This window comes from Cynoglossus semilaevis, chromosome 13 (assembly GCF_000523025.1).
Source record: "Cynoglossus semilaevis isolate Cse_v1.0 chromosome 13, Cse_v1.0, whole genome shotgun sequence".
Taxonomy (NCBI): domain Eukaryota; kingdom Metazoa; phylum Chordata; class Actinopteri; order Pleuronectiformes; family Cynoglossidae; genus Cynoglossus; species Cynoglossus semilaevis.
The window spans coordinates 10,010,419-10,027,359 of record NC_024319.1 but is presented as its reverse complement, the minus strand read 5'-3'; the positions used below and the strand labels follow the sequence as shown (position 1 = coordinate 10,027,359).

Sequence of the window (16,941 nt, the reverse complement as noted above, 5' to 3'; positions counted from 1 at the left end):
TAGATAATGGTTAACATTCTTATGTGTAAAAATGAAATGTAGTAGTAGGCTAAAATGTAAGTGTAGATCACTAAGATGTAACTGAAATACTCCTGTGCATTTCATTAGAGATGAGAACATGTAAAGTGAACAAAACATACCTTTTATTGACAAATAACATGGGTCATAACAGGTAAAACAGCAGTCCTGATCTGCGTTCTCAGCTTCAGTTTCATTTTTAGCTTTAATGTTTTAGCTTTAGACATATTGGCCTGTATGTTACGATATCAGCTCTGATTAATATTATAATCAGAGCTGATATCGTATATATAGGGATTCATCTTTTGACGCTTACATCTGTGGAGCTATCAAATGTTAATGAAAATTTCCTAAATGGTTGTCGGCAATGTTGAATCACTGAAATGTTTCGATGAAGGAAGCCTGATGCAGAAAGCAAAAATGCTATTTGTGTTCAATGTTTTCATAACCAAATCTGAATGAAATTGATGTTGTTACTCTGCTGCATTTTGTTTGTTGGAACCAGATAATTATATTGAATACAGACAAGAAATTTCTCATATCTAAATATCTCAACATATTCCTTCACATATGCGTCCATTTTTTTTACATCTTAACAGGAACGTGACCATCATCCCACTGTGTGAGCTGACAGTCAGCAGCACTGCTCATCAATAACTGCCTCTAATTTTCTCTGCAGCTAGATGGGAGCTGAGCTATCTCTCTGCTTCAGCACACAGCCGACCCTGAGGGACAGAGCCATTAACAGAGATTTGTTTATACTGCCTCACCTCAATCTTGGCACATTCCCCCTGACTAATGTCAGCCATGTTTAACAACCTCTCGTCTTATCACATGTACACTCTGGGATAAAAAATAAAAAAAAGACCTGGCAGTAAAATCATTAAAGACCCACAAAGTCAGAGCAGAAGTTGGAAATGAGTCCACATGTGAAGCCCTATAATAAATCCTCAGACCTAGATGACGTTGGCACAGGTCCTTAGTGAAGACTGAGCAAACAATTCAAAGGCAATTTTATTGTCCTCTTTAAAATCTATGCAAATTATTCATTACTTATTTATTAACAATTGAATGCTCACCAAATACAACTTTGATTAGCTGAAGTTGATATAAGACAGCCCTAATAGTAAGCTGTTTTTGCTGCCCTCTACCTTCAACGGGTGGTAAAGTTTTTAATGACAAAAGAAGCTTAAATAAAAAAAAGGTAAGAAAATAATGAGTTTGGTCACTAATAAATAAGTAAGACGGTGGAGTTGGGATATCACTGATGCCTTACAGCAGTGAGGTCAGTGGTTTGGAGTGTGTGTGTGATCTTCTCCCACTAGGCAGTTTCTATATTTATTAACAATATTTTGGCCTGGGCTTTGGTTTATTGAACATGGCTGAGAATGTAATTGTGAGAGGATTTCTGTCTCTGACTGGAGCCCTGCACACACAGATGACCTGTTCAGGACGTACTTTGTCTTTTTGTCCAATATTAGCTGAGCATGGCTGTGGCTTCCTCAGGAAATCTGAATTTGATTAAGATGGAAAAGATAAATGAATAGATATGAATAATTCATTCTACATTAGACCTATTTTTAGGTAGGTAAGATAATGTCAAAATAATATAGCCTGCCTTTTAAATTCTTTACTACAATATATCAAACTGAAAATATCAGCATAGTTCAGTCATAAAAATTCTATATATACTGAATTATGAGTCGATACAGTCACATGGTGTTGTACATGTCCAGTTAATGCTCATGATTAATGCTAGAAAATATGAGACCTGATACCAATACCAGCATTGGTAACAGTGTATCGCTCAAATTAACCAAACCTGGTTCATCTATACTGTACGTTCTAGTTTTTTTTTTAGTCTCAGTTTAGGTTTGTGAATTGAGACACAAAGTGAGAAAAGGTGTGAATGAGATGATAAAACATGTAGAATAAAAGGGAGGAGGTTAATTACACAGACATATCGACACATACTGTAGCATAACTATCACTGCTGTTTTCTTCAGTCTACTCAGTCTTTAAATGAAAACCTAAGCAACTGTTTTATTTTCCAGGTCATGTGAAACTCAGAGGTGGATTTTCAAACAGCTGAGGAAAAATCACAGTTCATTCCTGAGCTAATTAGTCTGTGTGACTTGTTCCTGCGTCTCCTGTGATTACTTGTAAACATACGTTTTCTTGACTCCTCTAGAGTAATAATGACCTGAAAGCATTAATTGTTTGCGCACTGAATATTTTATCATCCTGTTTTATAGAGAAATATATATATATATATATATATGCGACTCTGGCAGGTAGTATTTAGAGGTTGTGTGGAAACGGGGAAACTTGCAGCACTAAAATAGAACGTGAAACCATGTGACCCATATCACCAGCCTTCTTTTACATTCATTATCTTACTACATGTCAAACATAGCCAGAAGCAGCAGCAAAGAAGCCATTAAGCCTTATCTATTATTGAACGTTCACGGGCCCTCTAATGGCTCGGAATCGCTGACACTAAGATTCTTCTAAACTGGTATGATTTAACATCTATCTGGGCTTCAGAGGAAAATAAACTACTGACACAGGCACAGGAGCACGCCCAGGGCGCCGTTGTTTTCTTCGGCCTTGTTTTGTGTTATGACAGAGCCAGGTGACAACTGTCTTCGCCCCGTGGATGTTTCTGTTGCGTAAACTGCTGTCGCCCCATTGTCATTTAATGTGGGTGGGAAATGAAGACGACCCAGATGGCTGCCCTTTCAGGAATAACTAGCCAGTGCGTGATTCAGTTCCACTGTCTGCTCTGATACCAGTGTTGGGTTCACTGCACTCGGATGACCATTCAGTGGAGACAATTGCCGGTCGTCTTGAGTGGTTATCTTTTTCCCACCATTTAAGCAGACAAGCAGAGGCACTCTGAGCAATTGGCTGCAATTGCTCAGTTGTCGTAGATGAGAGTCACACTGTCAGTGAGTGTGTGAGACCTGCAGTGACATCCACAAGTTGGAGAGGTCAGCACCATTATTTTCAAGTGTGATTTACTTCACTGATGTAGATCATTTTACAGGAAACATGTCAGATCACTTTGTCAGATTGGTGGGTGCTTTTCATTATGTTTAAGTGTTGAACCTGCTTCTACAGACAGCGTCTTTAATTTAAAAGCATTACATTCTCCTGTTAGAATTTTGGTGGATTTTTCAACCAAACATTTACTGTTGGTGTGGCTGTGAGATTGCACCACTGAATTTAAATCTTCTCGTGGCTGCCTCACTTCATTCCTCAAACTATGTGATATATTCCTTCTCAATGAAAAGAACAAAGAAGTAATTTAAAGGAAGGAATTTAAAAAGGTGTTGGTGCTCAAAGCAGGAGAGTACAAGCATGAATCAGGTTTCTGAGCATTAGTATTTTAAGGAAGCCCATATATACTGAAGATCCACAACAATAGTGGTGTCAGGAAGTGAAGTGTCAAAAGTGCTGAAAACGAAATATCTGCGCAGAAATGGACTGCCAGGTTGAAGGGCAAGAAAAACATGAAGAGAAATGTCAATCCAGCAAGAATGTTAAAGAGAACCCGTAGAACCTTGACACAAACAAGCATACCAGTTTGTTGGATAAAAAATACTTTTTTTTTTTTTATTTATTTAATTTTTTTATTACCAAAGTGAGAGCAGAGAATCCAAAAATCACTTGTATTTCCACTAGATCTGTTTCTGTCTCTCATCAACCACAGTAACTCAAAATACCAAGTACCTCCAGACTTCAGTGTCCCTGAATTACCATGGTTAAATACAACACACCCCATCCATACAGTATTTAGTATTTTAGTACAGTGTTTTAAACTTAATAATCCTGTTTACTATTTCATCCGTAATGACCTCGTGACTGTCTGAGGCTGTAAACTACAGTAATGATCAGTTCATTAGCAGAAACTCAACGCAAGCGTACAGCTTTTTATTTTAAAAGTCTGTCTGTTTAAAAGTCTGTTTTATAGATATAAGTGACAAACTTTTCTTGGCAGCATCAAATTAGACAGGATTTTTAAATAGTATTTTCTACAGGAGCTGTTTTGCAGAATTTATTGGCAGTGATTTCTGAGCTCAGTTTCCTACTAATTTTTTGTGATTTGAAAAAAACAGTTTATAATTTGATCTAATGTCAAATGGAGGTTTACATTTAAAACTTAAGCAGCATTTGTGAAGTCACTTCAGTCGTCTTGTAAGGAAATAAAGGAGGACGACAACAGTTTGAATAAATGTAGAAATGATGTGAACATACTGTACTTTTTGTGTAGTAACTTTATAGATTGAATGTAATGAACTATTTTAGTTCTGACCCAAATATGTCATCTGATTTCCAGACACACAAATCACTGTTTGTTTTAGCCACAGTCATTAATAGTATAACTCCCAAATCAATCCTAATGGATTGCAGGCCTCTCTCCCTGGCTTGTAAAACATCACTGTTGTTTAATTATCCCTTAATTATACAGGAAGCAAAAGCAGGACTGGTGTAGATCTAATTCTCTCCAGCACAGCACAAAGACAACGGGTAACTAATCATCTGTTTATTATACACTTTTACTGCAGTAATATAATGAATTGTTTAACAGCAGAAATGTGTTACGGTAGCAACAATTGGTGGGATGATTAGTTCATGGCTAAAGTCTTAAATTCAAACACAAAAAGAAATCATTGTTTAGAAAAAAAAACATAGTTGTCTGTTGTTGTCATGTATGTGAGTGTGAGAGAGGAGGGTGATGTGTTGTATTTTTACATTATATAATGGACAGTTAGACAGATACACTGACATCTATACAGTTGTGTGTATGAGAAAAGGATAACAGGATAAAGAGATACAAGGACACGTTAAGACCCATCTCTAAGCTGTCTTTGACAACCTCTTATCATGATGTCTTTGTCAAGCTTTTAACTGTTTTATGTTTTCATTGATCAGTCACATGGATGGAGCCACACCTGAATCTGAAGGAACATTTGAAAGATACACCGTGTCAGTCCTTAGAAAAGTCAAAGAAGACAGTATCCCTTTAGAATTCTACAAAAAAATAACAATACAATTGAGAACTGTTTGACTTCTTGACAGGAAATTCTCCCAAGTTATTTTGAAAAGAACTTGTTTGTCCCCCCTGTACACATTTTATCCTGTATTGTCAATCTTTCCTGTTGACAGTACTCTCTTCAGTTTACACTTACACGGCCAATAATCACTTGAGAGCACGTGTCACTCTGAAGGACTATAAATGTCCAGCCCACTCCATCTTTCCTTCCATTACTACAGCAGCACTTTCTTTTTCAAGTTTATTGTGCATGAATGAATTGTGACGATTTTCTGTGAAGAAATAGATAAAGGTCTGTATTCAAAGATTCTGTAGGGTTGTGGCAAATATTTGACAAAATTTCTGACATCATGACACGTGTTACAATATGGATACATATCAATAGTCAATCAATAGTACTGGGTAATAGTTTATAGAACCATGAATCAGATGAATCAGTCTTTGCCACATGTTAAACTCAAGGTCCATGGGCCAAATCCAGCCCAACATTTCATTTTATGTGGCCCACCAAAGCATAACATGCATGTGGTATACATTTAGAGCAAATGAATAAATGAAATTGAATGAAATTTAATTTTTGATAACCTTATATTTCTATGCATGTGTGAGTCTTTTATGGCCACAAAAATGTATTTTTTTTTTGGAAACTATGATTTTTCATTAAACTACAATCGCAGAGGACCGAGGAAATGTCAATATCCCTAAGCTGGGCCTATGATTGGTTAAATAAGGCAGTTGTTTGTTTTTTTAAAATTTTCTTTTGGAAACTATGATTTTCCATTAAACTACAATCGTAGAGGACCGAGGAAATGTCAATATCGCTAAGCTAGGCCTATGATTGGTTAAATAAGGCAGTTTAACAAGTGAAATGACTCAATGCCTGAAACAGGGTTACACTTCTGGAGACTACAGTACAGTGATTTATGTCTCTCTGCTGTTTTCTTTCTAATTTTAAAATGTGTCAAAGACTTGCTGTCTATCCCACTGCTGAGCTCCAACTGAGCCAAACCTAGCCCACTCCCACTTCGAGTTCTAGGGAGAGTGATTGCTTCTGCTCAGGGAAAAAAATGTGCAGAGGTGGAGGTAATTCCAAAAGAAATCTGTGTGACTTTACAAGACTTTTGATTGTAAGTATAACTGGAATCAAAAGACTGTGATGGACTGCATTTGTACTGCTGCTGTCCTCATGTACCCTTTAGTCTGTGTCAGACTACCAGTGACGTACAGTAGAGTCATAGGCTATAGATGAATTTTCTTTGTGATGCTATAACTTTATCACCTAAGTTAAAATCAAATGAAAATAGTTGTATGTCATCTGTATAACAGAGCTGTCTGTGTGATTATAGGACAGAAGCCGGTTTATATTTGCTTCAACCTTCTGAGCAACAATGTGACCGTTCAAATCTGCGACCCTGCTCCAACCTTCATCCTTGATGCACATTCAATTCCTATGAGGTTTGTAAAATTAGGACATTAATATGTTGTGTTTATACTGCTGGTAGTTTTGTTCTTGTCTGCTGTTACTATTGGTGTTCAATGGTAACAGTACTACTGTATATTAGTATAAATACCAGTCTCTGTCTCTGCCTTAGGCTTTTCATTAAAGGATGAGAGGACATGATTGTTATTAGATGATGGAGGTTCTGGTTAAAAAAACACTCTTTATTTTTGGACATAGATGGCTGCCTCTGCCACTGCCTGTCTGAAATGTGATCCTCTGTATCATAGGTGTCCCTTTGTCCTGCCACTGTAAGTAGACAGCTGAGACCTGACCTCCAGAGTTACATCTTCAGTGGTAAGTCATGCATTTCCTTTGGCGGTGTTTGGATTGTCAAATGTAGAGCTCACTGCACGGAGCACTAAACTAAGCAGTTTGGACTGAGTCTGGAACATTACTGCTCTTAGCAAATAACAACGAAACCATTTACAAGTCTGTGCATATATACTCAGATATTTAAAGCAGAAATTTAATGACTTTCGAAATAAGGTGCTGTTGTTGGAGCTTATTGAAAATTGGCCGCAGTGAAAAATTGTATTGTTTCGTTCAACAATGGGCATATTATTTTTCATTTTGTCTGCTAATGCATTCTGGCCAATTCAAACCAAAATGGGTGAGATGGGAGGCAGTGGTTGAATAATGCTTTGCAAAAGAAAAGGCGAAGGTGTAGAGTTAGTAGATTGATACAGAGTATGACTCGTGTGTTAGGCGTCATCAAATATTTTCATTGCTTGTTCTTATGTCTGAGACTGTCTGTTTTGGATTTTCTTTTCAGTTTACTTTTGCCAAAAAGCCAGTTTAAAAAACAAAATGTTTAAATTCCATACAGTTTTTGTAACGTTGCAGTATCTGAGTCTGTCAACCAGGTTGAACCCCTGTATTGTAAGAGTCGAGACACTTTCATTTACACAGCAGCTTTGGTTGGGTTTGCAGACAGAGCTGAGTGTTGTGTTTAACTGTCTGACAGCATGACAACACAGGGCTGGGTGTAACAAGCTGTGGAGCAGACATTGATGAAGACCAGGTTGTTTACCTCAGTGAACACGAGTTCTATCCACAAAACTGAAAGACTGCTTTACAGAGAAAATCCCAAATCGGTAGATGTTGTTGTACAAACCCTTTTTATCATCTTCAAAATTACCTCTTTTTTAACTTTTGTCTTTTTTTGTTTTTTAAAACTATTTTCTGTACAACTTAAAATACATGAAGTGTAACTTATATTTTGATGCTTCACCTCCTGAGGCATCTTTTTAGAATGTTTCCTAGAGTCAGTGCAGACTGTGTTTTCTATGTTTGGCCATAGATTAAGGTGAGAATTCTCTCAGGTTTGGCTGATATGAGAGCCAAACCAGTGACTAAAGGAGAAAGTCTGTTCCTGCTGGGAGTTGAAGCTCGTCTGGTTATCTACTACAGGAGCTGTGATCAGGATGTGCAACCACAGAGGGTGTGAAGTGCAGTCTTATGTGCTGCCCAAATGCACCTTAGGTTATCTCTCAGCATCATAAAGAGCCACTGTGCTGCTCCTGTGTTACTGGGTAGATACTGATGGAACACATTTAACTGTTCCCCAAGGAACAGCCCAGTCATCTGCTGTAAGCTCAGATAACGTTCTCCGCAGCACAGTGACAAGTTTGCTAAGTATTTGTCCAACACACTGTAAACAACAGTTAGTTGTCACCAAACTCTAGGTAAAATTATTGTGCCGGACTTAGGTTGTTGGTGGATTTAACTTTTTGGTTTTACTGAAATTTTCCTTCCCCATTTAAGAGTAATGTTTAATCAGGGTGAAGCACTGAGAAACCATGCAATTACTGAGCCTTAAATACAATTAGCGATTCCAACAATTCCTTCAAAGGGCTAGCAGTGTTAAATATACTTTATTGTTCAGAAACAGGACATGTAACAACCCTCCTCCCTTGCTGTGTTTACCTGCAGCCATTTTTACACCTTATTTGTAATAAAACCACAGAAGAAGTTTTAATCAGATATATGTCTCCTAATTTTGTGTCTCCTCAGAGAGTGGGGTGAGTGGAAAGATAAAGCTGCAAGGTGTAGCAGTAGTAAAGTGGATGAGTTCGGAGCTTGGAGTCAACCATCCAGAGTAATGGAATGTGCACAAAAGAGATAAAGAAACGAGTGCAGACAGAGTGGAATGGAACAAACGAGGGTCAGGGGTGATGTTTGATAGAACAATAGCTCCAGAGTAGAAAATGAAGGTTTATAAGACAGTAGTGAGACCTGCTATGATGTACGATTTAGAGGTGGTGGCTCTGTCTGTCTCAGACAAAAGGCAGAACTGGAAGTAGCAAAAATAAAGATGCTGAGAATTTTACTGGATCAGGAATGAGCAGATCAGAGAGGCAGTTAGAGGTGAGGATGAGATGGTTTGGACGTGTGAAGGAGAGACACAAAGGATGTTGGAGTTCCCAGGCAGGAGGAAAGAGGAAAAGAAGCAGACCACAGACAACATGAATGGATGTCGAGAAAAAGGCGTGGAGTTGGTTGGTGTTTCTGTAGAGGAAGCAGGAGATCAGGAGGCTGAGACCAAGGCAGGTGATCTTCTGTGGCTCCCCCTTTTGGGAGCAAGTTAAAGGAGAAGGATATTTTGTGTCCTCCAATTCCTACTACAAACAGCCTTTGTCTCCCACAACTTTATTCAACTAATTCATCAGAATATTTTTACCCTCAGCCTATCAGGTTATAGATAGTTTTTTTGTCCTAAATGTCCAGTGTAGGTTGGTTTCATGATGAACGCTGAGACTGCTAAGACTTTATTTCCAGGCATTTATTTATCAAGTGCAGCGTCTGGCTGTAACAATATGGTGTGTTGGCTTAATAAAGAAATACAAAAGCCATTCATATCAGTGTTGTTGGAGGCTTTGAAACAGATTAATCATTTGGCGTTACGTTTTCATATCTTGCTAGGCTTCTCCAGTGTATTACAGGCTCTCAATTATTAAAGGCTATTACACATTCAAATGACAGACATATAATTTCATTTCCAGTATAAAAAATCTGCATAATTTCTTCTATTACCAACATAATACAGGCTGTGTTATAAAATTGTTCATTTAACAAAGACATAAAAACCCAACCCCCACTCCTGCTTAAGTCTGACCACATCATAAACTGAATAGTCGTGTGTATCTTTTAGCAAAAGGGAGCCATCTTCACTTTGACTGATTAAACTCACAGCACAGCTGATGAAGGCAACAGAGCAGAAAATGATGGCTGTAAAATGAACACAGGAACAGAGAGACGCTCCAGTGCACCAGTTCTATTGCATTTTAAAATGCTGCGGAAAATCTTCATTTTTACCAGTTTAATTTTGAGATGGGGGTATTCTTTACCACGTTACCTTTTTTGATATAGAGGAGAAATGTGACTTATACTTTCACCAAACATCAAAGAAAATATTAAAACCTTATTCTCCCCTTTGGATTAATGATTTTGTGATCATTTTTGTTGGGTCTGTGAAACATCTTACTGGAAAAGGCTGCAAAACTATTTCCCCTAGGTTAGAACAATCTGTTTATCCACCTCTAATTTCAGTGCTACAGTCAAAGGAGGCAACATTTGAATATTTACTATGGAGGACATATCTGGGATACAGTTTACAACTGAGCCATAAAGTAGTTTTCTGTGGTTTTCATTTTATTTTTATTTGAGTGTCAGAACTCCGAGGAATCTGTCCAGAAAAACTCTGGCTCTCTGACAATTATAGTTGATTATACCCTGACATACAGGCTTAGGGTTAACTGAACACTAAAGTGTTCTTGGTAGTTTGTCTCTGTCCCTGTGACGGACTGTGGAGCGCCCTCATGTGTTAATTGCTGGGATTCTGCACCAGTCCCTTCTATTATTGAGCTGCAGAAGATGAATGAATGAAGCACTTCATGTTTTTCTTGCCAATTATATGGTTGAAACTGCTTCCTAACTATCTGTCTTAGGAATACAACAGACATTAGGCCATAGTTTTCACCTCACATGTGCAAAAACGTGCCGTCTATCACTTACCTAATTGAGCCGCCAGTCTTTTTAAACTTGTTTTCCTCTTATCTTGGTAATGAGGCTATTAAACGGTGATCATGAGAAAGAATGTTTGACGCCGAGATAATGACATTCCTAAATCATGATTTCAAGATAACAAGAACAACATGAAATGGCAACAACAGCCTGGCACTGCAGCTCACAGTAAGGATTCAGTTTAGTACCAGGAGTGAATGATTCAAATTATAGGTCAAGACTCTACATGGAAGCACACTTCACTGCAGTCATCAGAACTGCTCAGATTTGTCGTCCACCTGATTTGAACTAGCATTAATCTGTTTTATACCAGAAACAGAAACTAAAGTATAATCTGTAAAACCTTAATGTCTAAGAAATTAATCTGTTTTATAAAAAAGGCAAATTAAATTCTACATTCTACACATACAGAGACATGTCAGACATGCAGACTAACATCTAAGGATAATTAATAATTTAATTTAATAAACCAGGGAAAATATATTTACATTGATTGAAATGTCAGCAGCATCTGAGTGGCTGTGTACGTCTTTATCAATGAAATATTTAATTATACAATGGCCAAAACAGTTTTCTGTCAAAACAAGACAAATATAGATGTGACAAATTAAAAAAAAAATTAATGACAAATTCAAATTGTTCTAAAGTGAAAGGAAATGTGGTTCATATATGAAAGAAAACCTTTAAAGCTGCGTGTTTCACAGCACACAGATAATGCTGTGTCATAGCACGGTAGCAAAGGCAATGTAACAGGTGAGGTGTCAAAGGAAAAGGATTTGTTTTCTGCTTCAATGGTCTCCATAAATTTGGAGAAAATACACAGAGGAATCATTACGTAACTTTTTTGTCCATAAACCTGACCAACTGTGACTTCTCTGTCAATTAGCTTTTTCAGGAGATTCTCTAATGAGTCATAACAGATCCACCTATGGAAAATATAGGTGAAGGATGTTCATAACAACCCACCAAAAGGCCATAAGTGTCCAGACTCTCCCATATCTCATGAATAAAGAGCCTGAGATGTAAATGTAACGGCTGTGTCTCAACCTCTGAGTTGATGTAACAACACAATTATGGAGGATTTGCATTTCTAAAAAAAACTCATTAAAAAAATATCTGCATCTTTACTCCATAAAAAATGCCAAAATTGAAGTGTTTGCAAAGTGACAACTGCAGAGTAGCTCTGAGTGTGTGTGTGTGTGTGTGTGTGTGTGTGTGTGATGTTGAGAGGAGGCAGGTAAAGAGGAGTCGTTCAAAGTGCTTTTCCACCATCTCTCATGCAGCCAATTCCCTTGACATTACACTCAGAGGATTTCTTCTGCCTTCATGTAAAAGATGTTTCCTCTTTGAGAGGATCAACAAAATACACTCTGAATGACATTAGGATGCTGCAGCTGCAGAGGAGACACTACAGCAGGAGGAACAAAAAAACAGTTTCCATCCCATCGTTAGTGTTGTCACAGCGCCTCAGGTGGTCAACGTGTGAGATGGCAAGAACTGTGTGTTATGTCGGTGTTGCAGGGGTAAGACTACAGCCAATTAGGAGAACCTTCATATTTTATAAAAACAACCCAAAACAGCTTTAGGAGAAAAGTGAGATTATTTTCAAAAAAATAATAATATAATGAAGTTGTTGTTGTTGTTCTTCCTCATAATTTAGTGTTATGGTAATTTTTATTATCATAATATCATCTTATGTTATAACACGCGCTGTATTGCCGACAATAAAGTTAAAATGGCTAATGTATGTCATAAAAACCACCACAGAATATACAAATGAGCGCAGGCTACAAAATATAAGTCATTTCAGAGCTGGATTTTCTTTCCCCCTCGTGGTGCGACCGTCCAGCCCGAACTCATTACTTTTAGAGAGGAGAGAAAAAGGAAATAATATGCGTGTGTTTTGAAAATCAAGGACAATTGTATGGTTTCTCATTTCCACGTCTTTGTCTGGGTCTGAGGGGGCTTATGATAGATTAGTTGATTTCATCATTTGTTGCATGAGAGCGCTCTTCATATTTCTAATAAGTTCCAGTCCAAACCTTATTATAAGAGCGTATGTAATAGTCCTTGTCCTGTCTGAGCAGCTGCGTGTGCTCCATGTGTGGAGGTCTCCTCCTACGTCAACTATAGGAACAATATGTTGATAAAAGGAGATTGATTCTGATTCCACCTGGCAGTTTACAGTGTATCGGTGTTTGCAGCAGTATTTTTTGGGAACAGGAAACGACCCCTCAGTACAGCAGAAGACGGACACTGTCTCATCACAGGCCCAAACACACCAGTGGCAGCACGCTCCCCTGCTGGACTCTGCTGTCTAACACAGATGGGTCAAATGTGTGTTCAAACTCAGGCAGACTGGCTGCTACACTGTTGCTATAATGGGCCTTATCTGACAGAAGGATTAGTGTTCAGCAGAGCAAGAACACCATTTAGCCGTGGTCAGCTGGGAGTGCACTGGAGACCCCCATGTGACGCGCATAGGCTTTGTGATCGCTCGGTAAATGAAAGGAAACAGCAGAGCGGTGACTTTGCTTCGTGACTTCAGAATATGTTCATTAAAATTAAGGCAGTGCAGGGAGAGCCTAAGTCGGCTAAGCCTCATAAAAGTGGAAACAGTGGAGGTCGTTGAGTTGAGAGTGGTGTGTAAATAATTAGCTTTACTTGGGTTGATATTAGAGTTAGACCGAGGTAAATCATACACCTCTAATTACTGCTTGTTTGTAGTCGTGGTCTTGCCACCGGAGGTCATACTTTTATTAAATCTGAGTTAAGGAGGTCTTGGTAAATGATTGTAGTTAATAAATGATGAAGTCAGTGTAACTACTGCAGTCATCTGACTGCCTTCTTTGTTTGACACATTTTGTCACCCAACAGCAGGGCAGATTTAGCCTTCTATAGCCTTGTATGTCGAAGCATATGTCAAATTATAAATAAGGAATTTGAAATAGCAAATCAGCGTTAACTGCAACACAGCAGACAACACACATGTGACCTGACATTATAAACAATAGCAGCTATCTTTGCAACAGCAAGTAACTTCCATCCTCTGTATTTAAATATAAATATTTTATAAATCCCCAGCCGTTCTAAAGAGAACCCAATACATAAGCAGAGCTTTAGCCGACAACTCTACTGGTGTGGAACTGACAACTCAGTGTAGACGCTGGCCTTTGTTTGACCTTAGTGTCAGTCTGCTTCGTCCTAAGACAGAGGGGAACTGAGTCATCCTCCTCACATCCTCAGCCTTTATCTCAACCCAGACGTAAAGAAGAAAACTCACTTTCTTAAACTGACAAAATCCGTTTGGATTGTTAAGTTATACACACCACACACTGGCGATAGTCCAACCAGGGGCCAATTGAGACACACACCATTTTGAACAGAATGCTTAGGATTTTCTTTAAAACCTGGTTGAAATAAAGCATTGGCCTCACTTTGGTTTAGTATGACAGGGCCATTAGTCTTCAGCTGTCATTAAAATATTTGAATCCAGCTCTTTTTGATGAATACTGCGACGTTCTTGCTAAAAAATAAGTGAAACTGAAAAATATAAAATAGGTTTCAAGGTTATTTTTCTTCTTTTTAATGATATGCTGTTTTAGGTTTTAGGTGGATTGTCTGAGCTGTCAGTAGAACCTGATTAAGTTGCCTTCAGGTCTCATGGGATTTTTTGTCTGTTTTTTTAGTTCTATATTCTGTATGTATACTGTGCGTATATTCAAAAAAAAACTTGACATGAATCAGTTTTTTCATAGCATGACGTGAAGAAACGTCGCACCTTCTGGTATATCTGGTATTCTGGTAAAAGGGTATTTTCTACCCTTTTACCAGCAGCTTCTTTGTGGGAAAAGATACACAAAGATAATGTTTTCATTTTGTTTCTTTGTTTACATTCACTTTCCGTCCATGTCCTCTATTCCCATCTCACCGTCTGCCACAAATTTATGTTGTTTACTTCTGACCCAGATGAGGTTTGCAGCCTTTATTGCTCCGATATCATGAGCGGTAACTCTGACAGGTAACTATTGATTCCACAGGCTTGATGAGTCAATCATCCTTTTCCTGCAGGTATGTGCTGTATACACTGAGTGAAAATCAGAATCTCTCATCTGTTCCACCTCTCCCACTGAGTCCTTACTACACTGATCACATCTGAGCCTCGCCACAGTTTTCCATTGTGATCCGGCTACAGAAGCTCGTCGTACACAGCTGTGTATGTGCTCCTGACGTAGCTGCAGTCATTAGAGACAAATGAAAAGCTACAGTCACATTCGCATAGCTCTTATGTGGAAGATGTGAATCTTAGCATACCATACACTGTAACACAGTGTCACATATAGTCTCTATTCTGCCAAGTTCCTCTTAAGATATAGATCAACACCACGTTGGTGTAGCTCTGCACTGAGCATCAGTGTATGATTTTCTTTTCTCTCTACTGAAACACAGATCGGCTGTGGATTAGTAACTTTTCCATGGAAACTGTCAAAGAAAAATCAAAATCACTCTCGACAATAATTTAATTGAATCAGGAAATTAGCAAAAACAAGTCCAGAATTTGGTTTCCAACAGCAAGGACTATAATAATGTCTGGCACAGAGTCCTTGTCTGGACTGAAACCACTTCAAGCTTTCGTCTGAACACCATTCACCGAAGTGTCTGCTATAAACAATTATCAGAATCTTTGTTTGTCCTCAGTCTAACGTAATTTCCCTGAAGTGTTGTGCTGTCACAGTGTGCAGACTTTTATTCCCGTGTTTTTGTCCGTCCCCCGGGGCTCCAATGTCCCTTGTGAAACAGAAACCTCGTTGTTGAAACCCTGGGATTTGTGGAGTTCAACCAGGAGGGACGGTGTGATCTCGCCTCAGATAATTACATTAGAGACACTTCAGCAGAGAAACATCGGTCCTTATGGATAGGTCTTCATGGTAAAAAAGTTCGGCTACTTTTGATTATTTCAACTTAAGTACAAAACAAGTATAAGGATTGTAAGAATACTAGGATTTCCCTCGTACCATTCACAAACCAATATAAGAACAAGTATTTTTATACCTGTACTCTTCTCCGATACAACTTTAGGTTGGGTTTCAACAAACTTGCAGTGAACTGAAAGACATTGTTGTCATGGCTGTCATTGTGGCTTTGAAATAAAGGTTTCAATAGGTTACACACACCGTCTCAATAATTTAACCTTTACGCTTGTGCTGACGGCCTGACATGACTCAGCAGATGGTGCAGGGCCGACACGTCAGCTCTCAGACGTAGAGGGAGCACCGAAACACAGATTGAAGCACATATGGACGTGGAGCATTGTTTAGTGGGAGCGTGTCGTGTTGATCGGTCAGAGCAGCTCAGGACAAATATCAGATTCATTAAAACAGACCTCCTTCCTGTGTGCACTCTAGACAGGAAGTCCACATTGACTCTGACAAAGACTGATGTTTGACCGAGAATGATTGATTGCATTAATTTCTGCATCAGAACTTTGTGTGTGTGTATTGTAAAATGTTAATGTAATGGTCAGTCAATTCAACCATGATAATGCACAGTGTGACCTCATCACTCACAGTCTCCAGACTGGACTGGTTTCTTTACATTTTTTAAGGTTAGACAAAAAAATACAGAAGAAGATAGAATAAAGAAGAACTTTTTGAGATGCAAAATATCTTTTTGCAAAACTTACTCCCAAAAAACATTGGTAATGTACTTTGTAGTATAGTACTTTAGTACAGTATTGTACCCTGAAGTATTCCACGGAGTAGCAGTAGCCGTGTGGCGTGGTATATCTAGTCATACATTATAAAACAGGCTGGTACTTTACATTAGGTAAAGTATGGCAACGTTTAGTATACAGTATTGAGGAGTATTGTCATTCTCAGTGCTATACTTGATTACATACTATGAGAGTACTGTACTGGAAAACAGTGGCTACAAAAAGTAAAGATTATGTGGGGAAAACTTTTAAAGTCAAGTGTAGCATGTATGACGTAGATGGTGACCGTCGCTCCTGTTGTTATGGACACAATATTTTCAGTGACTAAAACTGAAGTGAGGCTCTCATGGTCCAGAAGTCCTTCAATAATCAAACCCTGAAGAAGGTCTTGTCTATAAAGATTGTAATGAGTGTTTTGGTTAGACTGAGTGGCTCTGAACAAACAAACCGACCCGTTGAATACATGTTGATACATTAGTAATTCAGCTCTTTTTTACACAGCAATTAGAAGTCTGCACCGGTAATCATCGCTGCATTTGCAGAGCAGCACATGCTTGAACAAATTATTGATAAATCCTATTACCGCAATGAAATCCTAGACAAGCAGGACTTTAAAAGGCTGTGGTC

At 38.4% G+C, this 16,941-nt stretch overlaps 1 long non-coding RNA gene across 3 annotated transcripts in view; it reads left to right on the top strand.

Moving 5' to 3' along the window:
• The window catches only part of LOC103388541 (uncharacterized), a 59,496-nt gene that overhangs the window by 11,262 nt on the left and 31,293 nt on the right, over nt 1–16,941 (top strand). For 2 of the 3 annotated variants that reach the window (XR_522517.3, XR_003051625.1), the window contains exons 2-3: nt 6,424–6,532; nt 6,806–6,872. This is a non-coding gene — a long non-coding RNA (uncharacterized LOC103388541). Of the gene's footprint in view, nt 1–6,423; nt 6,533–6,805; nt 6,873–8,591; nt 9,421–16,941 lie in introns of those variants that run through there. The other variant, XR_522516.3, reaches the window with a different exon arrangement.